A 15,393-nucleotide genomic window follows, 5' to 3' on the forward strand; every position below is an offset into this window, starting at 1 on the left:
TCGCTAATCGGCAATCGGTCAAGTCAATCAGAATCGACAAATCGATCATGATAAACGGCCTCGATCGCTAATCGGCAATTGGTCAAGTCAATCGGAATCGACAAATCGGTCACGTCAATCGGAATCGACAATCGGTAATGATAAACGACCTTGATCGCTAATTGGCAATCGGTCAAGTCAATCGAAATCGACAAATTGGTCATGATAGGCGGCCTCGATCGCTAATCGAGAATTGGCCAAGTCAATCAGAATCGGCCATCGGTCATGACAATCAGAATTGGCTATCAGCATCGATAATCGGCACCGATAATCAAGGTCAATAATCGGCATCAGTCTCGATAACTGGCACCGGTAATCAGTAGATAAACAAAGCGGGGTCCATAAATGATTAGCTGATCAACCATAGTATAAAGATCAACACTTAACCGTGGTTATATCAAATCCGATAGCACTGAGTCATCCGTCTATGGTGAATGGGGCCCACTGATTAGGGTTAACCCACTAAGAGAACGATGAGAATGGGCCTAACAAGCCTAAGGGAAGGTCACAATGGGGTCATTCAACCATCATTGCTCATCAATGTGGACATCTAACCAACATTGCTCCCAAGGAGTGGCCCACATAGAGCCATACGAATAGTGGCCCTTAGCCTTACGTACAATCATTATGCGCCTCATTTACGTCACATAGGCCTCGTTATATGGGCCAACATACATCTCATCGGGCCTCGAATACACAACAGGTGGGCCTCCACCTAAGCCTCAAATATATCATAATGGGCCTCGCACCTGGGCCTCAAATATATCATAATAGGCCTCGCACCTGGGCCTCATATGTTAAGTGGGCCATATCACATGGGCCGCATTATATGGGTCACACCATCGGCTTCATGTATAATAAATAGGTCGCATCGGTGGGCCTCATATATATCAAGTCGGGCCCACCCTTATGTAAATTTGAGCCTTGACATATTCATAGGTTAGCATAGAGGTAAATGAAGTAAAAAGAATATCAGCTTATTTAGAAACCACCATGGCCCTAGAAGTTTGAACGGTGGATGTCACTATCTACTATTTAAATGGCGAGGTCCACTTGAACTTTAGATATGATTCACACTATCTTCCCATGTCGTAAAATGATCTCACAAACAGTTGGATGACATGGATACAACACTTACATCATGGTGAGCCCCACCGTTCAAATAGGGGACGGTGTAGATAAAGCCTATACATAGGGAGTGGCCCCACAGTCAGATGGACAACGTGTGCAAAACACATACACCATGCGGGCCTCCACATGCAGCCCGCTGCCCATTGTAAGGTAGAGGTGGGTCCCACCTAGGGCCCACCCTCATGCATTATATAAAGAATATAATATATATATATATATAATGTATAGTTGTAACTATACAGCTTAGCTATATTAAAATAAAGGGAGCAGGGGGTGAGTCCCACGTAGGGCCCACCTTTCTCAGATAATATAATATTATAATATATTATTCCTACCATATGAGGCATCCTTAGTAGTGGGACCCACAGAACTGGCTGTCGCTAGATGGCAGTGGGCCCCACCATCTAAACAGATGGACGACATTTGCTAAAACACATACATCATGTGGGGCCTACATCCCACTGACGTTACAGGGAGAGAGAGAGAGAGAGAGAGAGAGAGAGAGAGAGAGAGAGAGAGCACGTGGTTGCTTGTACTAGCAGCATGGCTGCATTTTAATTTCTTTTTCTTTTTCTTTCTGAAACAAATAAAGGTGGGTCCCACTAGGGCCCACCACAGTAGCATATATTTAATATAATATATCATATATATAATATAATATAATATATAATATATATAATATAATAAAAAATATATTATATAACAAACGTCCAAGGCCTGGACAGGTGGGTCCCACCGTCCAAGAACGGTGGATGGTCCAAATTAAACACATGTAACATGGTGTGGCCCAATCAGAGTGGATGGATGGTTTAGGTGGGTCCCATGGATCCCACCGTCAATCACACTACACCATTAGCCACTCCCTACAAGGGAATCCAAGACCTCAGTGTTGCAACGAGGTACCTCCATTCAGTCTACCAGTTGAGCTATGGGCTGGGTGTATCAGGGAGGGCCCCACACGAACTTGGGCCCCACCGTCCAGAAACGGTGGACGGTTTAGATTAAAGACATACTGTATAGTGTGGCCCACCAAAATGGATGGATGACATGGGTGGGTCCCATGGACCCCACCGTCACTACACACCCATGTTAGTACACAGTCCATGTCAGTACACACCCATGTTAGCCACCCACGTCAATGCACACCCACTGTTAGCACACTTACGTCTGTGCACACTCACTGTCAGTTAACACTTCACTGTTAGCCACCTCCACTGATGGACTGGTGGCATGCCTCATCAAGGTGGGTCCCACATGGCCCACCTGTTATGGATTAGCCTGATATTTGTGTTTTTCCCATGGCACGTACCACCCATGAAAACAGTGGGGGTCCACATCAATGGATGGTGTGAATAAGGTCTTGCATCAAGTGGGCCACAAGCCATCATACCCACAAAAAAAAAAGGAAAACAAAACAATAGAGAGGGAGAACGGAGAGGATGGAGGGGCCCCGCCACTATGGGCCCCTTTTGATATAAAGCCTACATCAAGGTGGGTCCCACATATGTGGACCATTAAATCAAGAAAAAGATAAAAGACAAACATCCATGATCACCCACCGGCTTCTTCTTGCACCCTAGGCTTCCTTTGCTCCTTAGCTTCGATTCCAACGGAGGAGATGAGGTTTAGATGGTTGAGATGAGAGATGAAAGGGTAGGAAGTGGGCCACACAAAATCCTCTCATGGAGGTTGGAAAATGCTTGGACGTGAGGCTCTTGGTTGCTTGGAATGACTTTGAGAAATGAGAGAGAGTTATAAGTAAAGAGAGGGATGGGTGATGGATGTGTTGATGTGGTGAGTGATGGGTGTAAGAGCCTTTTTTTAAACTTTTGAGGTAATTTGTGTAAGAAAGGTATGGGTTTGTAAGAAACTTTTGACTTTAGGGGTTGCTTGGGGAAGGGTGAGAGGTGATGTGTACTTAACATGATGAGATTGATTGATTGATGGATTGATGTGACAAGTCGTAGAGATTCTCTCAGAATTCACACGTGCGGCATTTTCCTTGCACCGAACGCTGACCCACATCTCCTGTCCTGAGTATCGGATCGGTGCGCAAGACGCGACACCGGAAGCGCGGTGATGGTGCGGTCGTAAGGGTATAAGTCTCATTTTGAGTCGATTCAGGTTGACGGCATGTGAATCAGGGTCGTGCGCAAATACCGGTTAAGGGTCGAAGGTTGCCGAAATTCGACCGGGAAGACTGCGGAAGTCAACAAAATAGTACGGTTTAGGATACGGGGCTTACAACAATCCTCTTAATTTCTGACAATGCTCATAAGCTTTGTAAAACTCATGAGTATGTTTGAACATAGTGGGCCAGTAAAAGCCACACTATAAAATTTTGGTCGCAGTCTTTTTAGCAGAGAAGTGACCACCACAGGTCTGAGAGTGACAAAAGGAAATAATATTCTGATGTTCATTGTCTAGCACACATCTCATTAGAATTTGGTCTGAGCAATATTTAAAAAGATAAGAATAATCCAAGAAAAAACTTACGTACCATGGCAAATAATCTTTTGTTATCTTGCGCTGTCCAGTATGTCGGCATGAAACCCGTGGTAAGATAATTCACAATGTCAGCAAACCATGGTAACTGGGAGAGTTTAAACAAATTTTCATCAGGAAACATATCATTTATTGATGTCGGTTCAAGGGAATTAGGGAGATCTAGTCTAGAGACATGTTCAACCACTATGTTCTCTACTCCCTATTTGTCTCATATTTCTATGTCAAATTCCTCGAGTAGAAGGATCCATCTTATTAGGTGAGGTTTGACATCCTTCTTAGAAAGAAGGTACTTCAATGCCTCATGGTCGTTGTGGATAATGATCTTAGATCTGATCAAGTAGGACCTAAACTTGTCCAAAACAAATACTACGGCTAAGAGCTCCTCTCCATAGTATAGTAGTTAACTTGGGTAGAATTTAGAGTTCTACTCGCATAGTGAATCACATGGGGCTTCTTTTATTTTCTCTGGCCTAACATCACCCCAATAGCATAGTTAGACGGGTTGCACATAATCTCAAAAGGGATACTCCAATCGAGTGGTCGTATGATAGGTGCAGTAGTCAACTTAGCCTTAAGCTTAGTGAAAGCTTCATGGCATTGCTCAGTCCACTCGTATGGTGCATCCTTTTGAAGTAGATTACATAAATGATGAGAGAGATGACTAAAATCCTTTACAAATCATCCATAAAATCTAGCATTTCATAAGAAGGATCGCATGTCACGTATGCTCTTGTGTGGAGGTATGTTAGAGATAAGGTCAATTTTAACATTGTCCACCTCAATTCCCTTCGACAAAATTATATGTCCAAGCACTATTCCCATGAGAACCATCAAATGACACTTCTCCTAATTCAAAACCGAATTCTTTTCCTCACACAGCTTCAGCACATTTTTAAACTTTTCCAAACACGCGCTGATGGGTAGGCTAAAAACGGAGAAGTCGTCTGCAATAAAAAGGCCGAGCTAAGAGTCCTTGGGGGGGGGGGGGGGGGGTGTGAATAGGACTATGCCAAATTAAAAATTAAATGCAGAATTTAAACAAATATAAATAAAGATAGCATTTAAATAATCTCACAATGCAGAAATGTAAAACAACCTCAAGTGTATATGTATTGAGAGGTTGATACAGATGTTGTTCTAAGGACAACCTTACACCAAAAACCAATGACTTATGGTAGGACAACCTGATTCCTAGAACAGTCTGTGTATCAAAATCTTAAACCGATACAGAGGAATAAATAAATAAATAGTAAAGGAAATAACTAAGCTATTACAACATTCCCACACTTGCATAAAAGAAATTACAACATTCTCCACAAATGCATAAAGGGAAATTTCAACATCCACAGAATAATATAATCAATCAATCACCACAAGACCAAAAATTATAGTGGTTCGCTTGTGTGTACACCAACTTTTTAGAAAAATAGCCACACAACTACTTCACTCCTAATATCCTCACACAATGGATATTAGCGTTCACTATGAAAATAGGTTTTTCAAGGTTCACCGAAAACCCTCACAATTGTGTCTTTCAAGTGGGCTTACACAATTCAAAAACCCCATACTCTGAGTTTTTTGGATCACCTCAGACAAACCAAAAGAAAGATATTTTTCTGACACAATCTCAATAAAATCAAAAGAATGAATTTATAAAACTGTAAAATACTTATCTAGATATTCTCCTTTTAATGTAGCCCGGAAGAACCAATTTGGAGTAGAAGTTCAACGTAGAAGTTCAATGTTCACACTCACTTGTGAAAAGGTTCTAAGTTTTAAATTGATTTTAAATTAAATCACCTTGGGCTAGCTTGATTTGATTTTGATTCTAAGAAATGGGAATACTTTCAATCCCTCTTTCAAATAAAACTGGAATGCAGAATATAAAATCAAATGCAAAAAGCTAATTAAAGAGAATATGAAATGAGAACTAAATAGCGTAAGAATATCACTAACTTATCTCTCAGAGTGACGTATTGATTTTACTTGAATTGGATATTAAACTCTTAAATTCGTGCTCTATTTGCATCTTCGACTGGTCCTGAGGTCGGTTCGACTGGTCGATGGACCAACAAACTTTTAAAAATTTGGGCGCGATAAGATCAGACCGTTCCACGACTGGTCGAAGGACCTGATCGACCGGTCGAGTGGTCTCCACGACCAGTCGAGTCATGTCCACGACTAGTCATGTGGAACTTAAATTAGTTATTAGACTCTGAGTCAAGCCTGTAGGACTGGTCGAGCACTGTTCACACGACCAGTCGAGCAATCTCCAGGATTGGTTGAGGTTTTAACATAAAATCCTAAAAATAAGTAACAACCTTAGGACTGATCGAGCTAGTGTTAGCACTAGTCGAACTTAGTCTAAGACTAGTCGAGAAATAAATTTTGCACTTATAAAATGACCCAATTAAATTATGTATTCAAATTGACCTATCTTATGGTCAATCTAGGGTTATCCATACCTTATAAGCAATGTATGAACATTGAATCTTCTTTTGCTTCAGTTGATAGTCGTTCTTTGAAGTACACGAAGCTTGAGATCTTGACATATGATGAAGCTTGAACTTGAGACCTTTTGAAGCTTGAATTTGTCATACATTGAAGCTTGAGCTTGAGGTACTTGATTTGTACTTTACCTTGAGTTTTGAGTACCAAAGTAAAGACTATTGTCTTACCTTTAGATGTAGCTTTGAAACCTTGAACTTTGAAGCTTAAAGGAGTGAACTATCATGAAACATGTATATCTCTTAATCTTGCATTTGAAGTTCTTGAGATAAAGACCTTTGATCTTGTACATGAGATGCACAGTCTTAAATATGTAGATGCACTACACAAGACACAGATTCCAAGAGGCTTTGGCATTACAAAATTTGACAATCATAGGAGCTAGAAAACATAGCACTTACAATCTCCCCCTTTGTTAAATTTGTGACAAAACACACTTCATTAAAAATAAGCATAATATGCACAATAAAGAATCATGCACCAGTTATCAATATTAACCAGTTACAACCTAGTTAAAGAACCATGCACTAGTTATATAAACAGGTCAAAACAATTTGCATCTACTCCCCCAACAATACTCCCCCTTACTCCCCCATACAAAAATAATAATAATGGATGGTTACCTATCCACAATCCATCCTCAATCCACATGCCACATATCACAAGCATGATAAAATTCTTCCTATTTTTGTCACAATATGACAAAGGAAGGAACCAATAAATAATAGTGGAAGTAGATAAATAAGGAAGAATAAGAAAAGTAATGAGGAATAAATGAACAAGATATTCATGATAGTAAATCCATAAATAAGCATTGTTCAAGCATGATCAACCATGTTCAACCCAGAAAACAAAAGAAATCCAAGTATCTTAAAAGTTATTACAAACCACATAATCAAATACTAATCAGAACCCGATGAAGGAGCAGGTATGATAGGATCAAGTTGATGAAGTCCCTTGTTAAGGTGCCTAAGATATTTGCACATATATTTGAATTGCAAATCATGGGACACATTCATGTTTTCTACCTTCTCCTCAAGTGAGTGTAACCGCGCATCAAAGTCAGATGGCTGATGATTAGGATCATCTGCTAAATCGGATTCGATCTCATTAAAAATATCATCCATATTGATGTCATCTGGTAGCAAATCATCTTCTTCTTCATTTGCGGCATCAGCTCCACTAGCACCCACATTGACTTAGCCTGGGGCCAACCTCAAATTCATCTTATTGATATTTGAGTTGTTGAATGGTAGGTGGTAAATAGGAGCTTCTTCAACAGGCATAACCACTAAACTATGGGTGGCCAACACAGTCATAAGATAAGTAAAAGGAATGTCACTATGTCTTGGATGGAGACGGAACTAAATGATGTAATGATAAATCAAGGAAGGAAGACATAAAGAGGTTCCAGAAATGATGGAATGAAAAATACGAACCATGAACGTAATAAGTTCGGTTTTATACCAGATCGAGGATAGACATTCGAAATGAAAATCCTGTAAAAGATTCTGTATCTGGCTAATAAAAACTTTGAGGCAAGCGCATTTCCAGCAGTATTCCATTCCGCATCTAGATTGCATAAATCTCTAGTGAGCATTCGCTTCTCAGTTTCAGATGGTTTTGTCACTAGAGAGTTATTTAGAATTCCTTCATCATTGACAGTAAATCCATTACGCCAGAGATAAGATGTTGGTCCACATCAATTAGACCTTCTTTGGTTGAGATAGTGAATGTCAAATTTTCAGTAGAAAAATCAATAATGCAAGCATACATAGCCTGTACAATGGAGCGGTATGCCAGCCTCTCCCCAATGTAGTATGTTATCCCATCCTACAAACTAAAGGAGAGGAAGGATATCAAATGGAGCTAAATGATCAACATTAACAGGCCGTTCTACTATAACATTGCGCAACCTAATATCCCACACATAAGAGAGATCATCTTCAGGTGACCGAAGGTGGCACACTGTTATAGGAGTTTCGAGAAGTAAAAGGACCATGAGATCCTTTTTTCTTAGTTCTACCATCCATTTATACCAAAGATAACAAAAAATAAAGAGATTACAAAAGAGGTGGAGAGGGTTTTCACTAGATCGGATTTTGAAGAAGAAAACACCAAAAATAATTATGAATCAAGAAATAAACCACACCAATGATGAAAAGGGAGTGCAAAGAACTTGATTCTATAAGGAAAATGAAAAACATGCACTAACCTTGAAGAAATAGGAGATAGGTTCGACCGGTCGACCTAGGAGCCGTTGGAGAAGACACCTAAAATGAGGAAAAAGTGATTTTTCACCAAAATAAAGCATCAAACCCACGCTACACGGCTGGTCGAGTACATTCTCGATTGGTCGAGTATATACTCGACTGGTCGTTCACAACTTAAAATGTGGAATTTTTAAAAAATTTGAAATTTTAAACATTTAAAATAACAAATATATACATTATGATACAGAAATACATGAATTAATAATGCAAATTGCACATACCAAGATCAAATTTCAATTTAGTAAACCTACTTTTGTCCAGCGGTTTTATGAATATGTCAGCAAGTTGAGTCTCGGTCGGAATATATTCTAAATAAATTGTCTTTTCTTCTACTAACTCACGAATGTAGTGATATCTAATGTCAATATGCTTGGTTCGTAAATGCTGATTGAATTTTTAGATATATTAATTGCATTGGAATTATCACAATATAAAATCATAGAATCTTGTGCAATTCCGTAATCGCTTAACATTCTTTTCATCCATATAAGCTGAGTACATGCATTACCTGCTGCAATGTATTCATCTTAAGCAGTTGAGAGTGATACAGAACTTTGTTTCTTACTTTGCCAAGAAACAAAACAATTCCCTACATAAAAATAACCACCACTAGTTGATTTTCTGTAACGACCTTGGAATTTTTGTGCTAATCTTTCCTTAAGTAGTTGTTTTTGGGGTAATTAGCGCTCTACTTGATTGCTTGTGAAATTCGCATCAATCACTTTAAATTGTATCTGCATGGCTCTAAACGTGTAGATTAGTGAGCGCTACGTTACTCTGAAATCTGGGATCCATCGCTAAATCCAGTTGTTCTGGGGAATTTTTGGAAGATCTGGATCGGACCTAGACCGCGCGTCGAAAGTCCGATGGCGATGATCTTAGGCTGTTGCGGTCACTGAGTTGGGCTTGGTCTTCACCTCAAAAATCAAGTCGATCTGATGTTCTGGGTCGATTTGGTTGAGTTCGGAGTGAAGAGTGTGAGAACGGTTGGAATTTAATAAGCTTTTTATGAAATCTGAGTCGTGTCGCTTGCGCGACGATTTTAAGCATTCTGACCGTTGGATTCTGACCCAATTTCACCCAAAGATAAGGAAGGTTGGCCCAGGCATAAACTAGTGCGTGTGGACCTGATGAGATTTAGTGACCGTTGAATTGAGTGTGGTCCGCCACTGATCTGTAGAGCCGGTCGAAAACTCAGCCTGACCTAGATCCATGGTCAGTGAGCTTAAGTCCGACATTTCGTGGTTATAGGCCCACCAGAAGTGCTTCGTTGGATCGAGAAAGGCGTACTTTGGTTATAACCTAAGTATACCTTGACCCTGGGGTTATTTCCATCATTTTAAGGCCTATATATAGTCCTTAAACCCTAGTTCTCATTTCCATACGAATTTTCTCTAACCCTAGCTTGGAAAGAGAGTGGAAAAGAGAGAGTTAGTGAGAGAGATTGGTTGGTGAATCATCTTGATTCTTCCTTGTTCTTCTTCACCTTTGAACCTTTACTTTGAATCGTTCCTCTGACGATTCTGAGTTCTTTTGGGGTAAGTTAACCTAACCCTAACCTGTGTTAGAGCTTAGATTAAACTTGGTGTTGTTGTATCTCATTTCTATCCTTATTTTAGGGTATTCTTGCGCCGTTGACGAAGACAACTCGTCTAAATCAGTTCGGCTATTCTTTCTTCACTTAAGGTACGGACTTTAAGTGTATAGGTTATGGTTTTCAAGGCTTTCAATCCCAGTTAGTGATTTATTCTTGTTATGGATGAGATTTCATATGTCAAATGTTATGTTTACATTGCTTTCCTGATATGCATGTGCTATATTGAGATTTGTGTATTCTAAGTGTATTTATAAAGTACCGTATACGTATAAAATACGCACCTATGTTTGCCATGATTTTTGGTCATGTATGTATGCTAGATGCATGTATGACAACTCCTTGGAAGAAGGAATTGTCTAAGTGCACGTATTTCAACATGCGTCATGTATGTTGTTCCATGGATGCTAAGTGTTTGTAGAAATGCATGAATGATCTACGTGTAACTGATTACACTAAATGCAGGCGTTGAGAAGTGATTCTCAATACTTCTATGGATGCGCATGATTTCCCTTATGCATTTACATTCCAAGTTATTTAAATTCAAGCATTCCTATGCTTACATTTATGTTAAATTGATATTCTTCAGATGTGTATGCACCATGATTTGAGTGGTTGTTCCATTTCTGTTTTACATTCCATATGAATATCTGTCGTAGTGTAGGATGTTTGGGACTATGCCTTAGTCCAGGAAATCGGTAATTGACCCTTTGGTCGTGGTTGAGATTGCTTTCGCCACGTGAGACGCATTAGACGAACCCGAGTCGTATTAGAGTTGGCGGCAGTGGTTTGGCCACGCGAGTGTTTGCGCACTCTATGTCGTTAATTCAACGTGCGCTCGTGCTAGTCGAGTTCGTTAACTAACCCGATTGTCCAAGATGTATGTTAACCATGTATGGACGCTCGCTTGAATCTAGGGTACCGAACTTACCAAAGAAATCCTAATAACCATGGTACCGATCCGCTAAGACTCATGAGCCGACATGGTGGTATGGGACACCGTGGTCAAGCCGTCTACGCGGGGTGACGAGCCTCCCGTAGTGACCGGTGAGCAACTAAACTCGTGAGCCGATTATGGTGGTATGGGACACTATATTCGTGCTGTTGTCGGCCTACATTGATTGGTGATGAGCCCTTTGTAGTGACCTCGAGCATACCTAGATACCGCAAGGAGGTGACGAGCCGATCTGTGGTAGTAAGGGCATGAAAGGCGTGCATTGATTGGTGACGAGCCCTTTGCTACGACCTCAACTATATGATCGTATGAGATGTCTAGGATTGACGACCCTAGTATGGATCACTGTTGGATGGTGATATGAGGAAGGTATCTTAGCTTCCCAATCCGTCTGTATGAATTGGACTAATAACAACTTGGTAATCATATCCATGCACCGCATTTGCATGTGCTTTGTAGATGTGGCGCACTTTGAGGCGATGTCATGCGTAACGTAAGATGAAGACGCCGAGGGTGTACGCGTGAGGGCACGCATCATATTGCATTCATACCGCATTAACAAGAGTACTTAGGATTTATTTAATTGTCTTGCTTTATCATTATTGTTTGATTGAACTGATAGCATGTTAACGGCCTTATTGTTCCACCGAGTTGATCACTCACTCCCACGTTTCGGGACGGTGTTTCCCACCAGTCTCTGTCTTAGGCCCTGATGTGCAGATGTGGATGCGACGTCGAGGCAGAGCGGGAGCTGGATGACAACGAGGCCGCCTTCTCCTATATGCGCAGACGGGTTCTAGCGAGCCTCGATCACACGGGATCTATGGGATTACTATTTTGGGAACTCGAAATGATGTAACTTGTACTTATAAATATGATAAATAACACTTTTACACGATCAGGTAGTATATGTAATTAAGGGACTTACACTTGTACACATATTTTACTATAAGTCTTCCGCTTGCTTTATTCACTTATCCCTGAATCATATCTGCGTTTTGGCTTAATCTATCCCATGTTTATGTGCTAATACAGTCAACATACATCATTCATAAATTATGTTGCATAAGTGATGTTTTGGAACTCGGGAGTCGAGTTATGCTCGACCCCGAATTTCGGGCGTTACAAGTTGGTATCAGAGCATGATCTGGATTAAACCGGACCTGGGTTATGGTCACACACCGCACGTTGTCACCACTATAGTGTAATTGGGTGCGGGTCTATCATCGCTTTGTGTTTGTGCTCCGTAGTTTCTATCGGCGAAAGTTTCCTGAAAACCTTTGCCGAGATCGAGTCTGTACCCTTACCTGATCACACACAGCGACCCGAAACCTGTTCTAGACCCTCTATTAATGAGTGTAGATGGTCTACCCTCCCATTATTCATTTTTAAACCTTCCAGAAATCGCCGGTTAGTTCTGTCAGAATGACCCGATAAACTTCAAATTACACAAGGGGCCAATCGGGGCATTTTCTGTGGCAGGTGGGGAACCACATCATTTGGACCAAGGAGGACCAGGAGGACCTCGCCAAATCGGCGAGGCATCGCCGATATGTCCAGAGACCGGCGATGCCATCGCCGGTTCGGCGAGGGATCGCCGGTCGGCGGGCCAGGCGGGCCGGGCCGACGCGGGCCGATCGTCCATGAGGCTTGTGTGGCCCACCCCTCCACGGTTTTCACTTTAAAACCACTCCTTTTACCTATTTCCTTTACAAAACCCTCTTCCAAGCTCCCCTTTTCTTCAACAACCTCTCCAAACTCTCTCAAATCTCTCCCAAATCTTCATCTTCCTTCCATTTTCGTGCAAACCCATCACCCCATTCTCAAATCTTCCATTCCATCGCTGATTTCTCCATCTTTCCCTCTCATTTGAGCCATTTCATCCCCTTTTGGCTCATAGTTGTGTGGAAGCTTCACTATCTTCCTATTTCTCTCTTTCTCTCATTTCTCATGGCCCTCTTTGAGATTGTGACGGCCATCTTTTCCATTTCTTCCCTTCTTTCCTTGATGGGGAAGAAGAGAGCGCCCGTGGATGAAGCCGGGCCGAGCCGCCCAACCCGTGCACGGAGGCCGAGAGGTGCCGCTGCTAGCACGTCCGCCACGCGCGAGTTCCAGACGAAGCGGGACCTCGATCCTCGAGCTCCTGTCAGTAGGACCTTGTTGGCGGAATTGTCGCATGGAGTCTATGAGGGGCGTAGAGTCCTTTTTGAGGCTCATGTTGATCCGCGGCTCTTTGGTGAGTTCTTTTTGTTGGAGCGCCTAGAAGGGGCTGGTTGGGGTCACTTGTTCGAAGGCGAGTATCGCGCGAATGCTAGCACTGTTCGGGCCTTCTATGCCAACATTCTGGAGCCTTCGCTGGATCCTCTGCAGTTCAAGATTCCCTGTGGTAGCGGTCGAGTTGGAATTGTCAATGTTGCTTTGATATCCCGACTCTTGAAGGTGCCACTTGGGGAAGTGCATGCCAACGAGAAGAATGTGGACGGTGCGCGAGAGGGATCGTCGCACCCGATCCTTGTGTGGTCTTCGGTCGAATGGCGGCCGAATAGGAGTCTTTTGGCTTCTCACATGACGGACGACTTCCGCTTTGCTTCACCACATCTTTACGTTCAATGTGTATCCGGTGGAGCAACCGCAATGAGTGTACGCGCGATGGTAGATTTTCTATATCGATGGGGCAAGATGCGAAGTTGTGTGTGCCGACGTACGTCCTCCGCGCCCGATTATTCTCATCGCTCGTTCGAGTAGACGGACCGAGTCTCTTCCCTTTGGCCGCCTCATTTGCAAGATCACACATGAGTTTGGCTATAGGCTTGGAGCCGAGAAGCCGGTCCTCTGTTCGCTATATCAACTTGAGGACCCTTAAGCCGATGGAGGTTGGTTCTGGTCGGCTTGCCTCTAAGGGTGAGGCCGGGTCTGAGAGTGATGATGAGAGTTATGAAGGTGGTGCGGAGTCCGAGGAAGAAGCAGAGCAAGACGAGGAAGAGATTGGGGCACAGGATTCGAGTGATCGCTCTCCTCCCGTGGTGTCAGAGCAGGGCGCAGAGCAGGTTGCCAGAGATGCCCGTCTTACACGGCTTGAAGAAGGGCAAGCTGCTTTACACAAAGAGATGGTGGATCTTCGAGGCTTGGTTAAGCACAAGTTCAAGAAGATGTCCCGGACTTTGAAGTCTATCCTGTGTTGCTTGCAGGATAAGGGTGCTCCGCCTCCGTCTCCTGATTCCGACGAGTAGCATCGTCGTGGCCGTCTTTGCTTTGTTTGTGTTTTTCTTTCTGTGTGTAGCCGTTGTTGGCTTGTAGTTGGAGTTGTTGTAGTGTGGTAGCTGTTAGTGGTTGTAGTAGTTGTGGTTGTTTGTAGTGTTAGATGTTGTTGTTTTCATGCTTTCCTAGTCGTGATTCATGTATTGCTGCACTACTTGTATTGCGACGATTTTGGTTAATGGAATGCATGTGGTTTGTTTTGGTGTTGTGCTGTGTTGTTGTTGTGTGGATGGATTATGTGACTTAGAATCTGACAGGTTGCATCCTTTGATTTAATGTAGGGATGCCTCCTAAGGGTTCAAAGACTTCGGCCCGTCTTTCTCTGATTGAGTCGCTTGAGGGGGTTCCTCCCTTGAGCGATAGCCATTCAGATCCGCAGGCGGGTCCATCTCGTGCTGGTGTTGGGTCGACACCTATGGCTCCTCCAGTCACACCCTCGGTTCCTGAGCCGAGCCATGCACCTTCTTCTGCTTCACCCGTTGATAGGTTTGAGCAGATGATGTTGTTGCAGCAGCAGCAGCAGGAGTTCCTCTCCTCCATGGCCGGCATCTTTGCTCAGTCGGTGCGACTCCAACTGTTTCACCTATGCCTCCATCCGGGAGTGCCAGTGTCAGTGCGCGACACTTCTGAGCGATTCAGCGCTTGCGACCTCCTACTTTTGCGGGTTCTCAGACCCGAGGAGGCCGACAATTGGAGTGACCGCATCTCTAAGATGCTGAGACCGTTGCACTGCTCTGAGGTCGAGCAGGTTGAGCTTGCCACCTTCATGTTTGAGAAGGAGGCCAGTTTGTGGTGGGACAGTGTGCTTCGCACTGTCGAGGAGGACTTCGTGTGGTGGTGGCAGGTGTTTGAGGTGCGCTTCCACGAGAAGTATTTCCTGGTTACGTACCAACATGAGAAGGAGAGTGAGTTCCTTCGCCTCCGCCAGGGAGGGTTGTCGGTTACGGAGTATGAGAACCGGTTTACTGAGTTGGGGCGGTATGTTCCTTTGATCCTGGGTGATCAGCCGATGAGGATGCGGCGTTTTTCTGAGGGGCTGCGACCTGAGATCCGATCGAAGATTTGCTGTGCCAGCATTTCTTCATATGCGGAGCTAGTGAGCATGTCCTTGCGAGCAGAGCAGGACG

This window comes from Magnolia sinica, chromosome 13, assembly GCF_029962835.1.
Source record: "Magnolia sinica isolate HGM2019 chromosome 13, MsV1, whole genome shotgun sequence".
Lineage (NCBI taxonomy): Eukaryota > Viridiplantae > Streptophyta > Magnoliopsida > Magnoliales > Magnoliaceae > Magnolia > Magnolia sinica.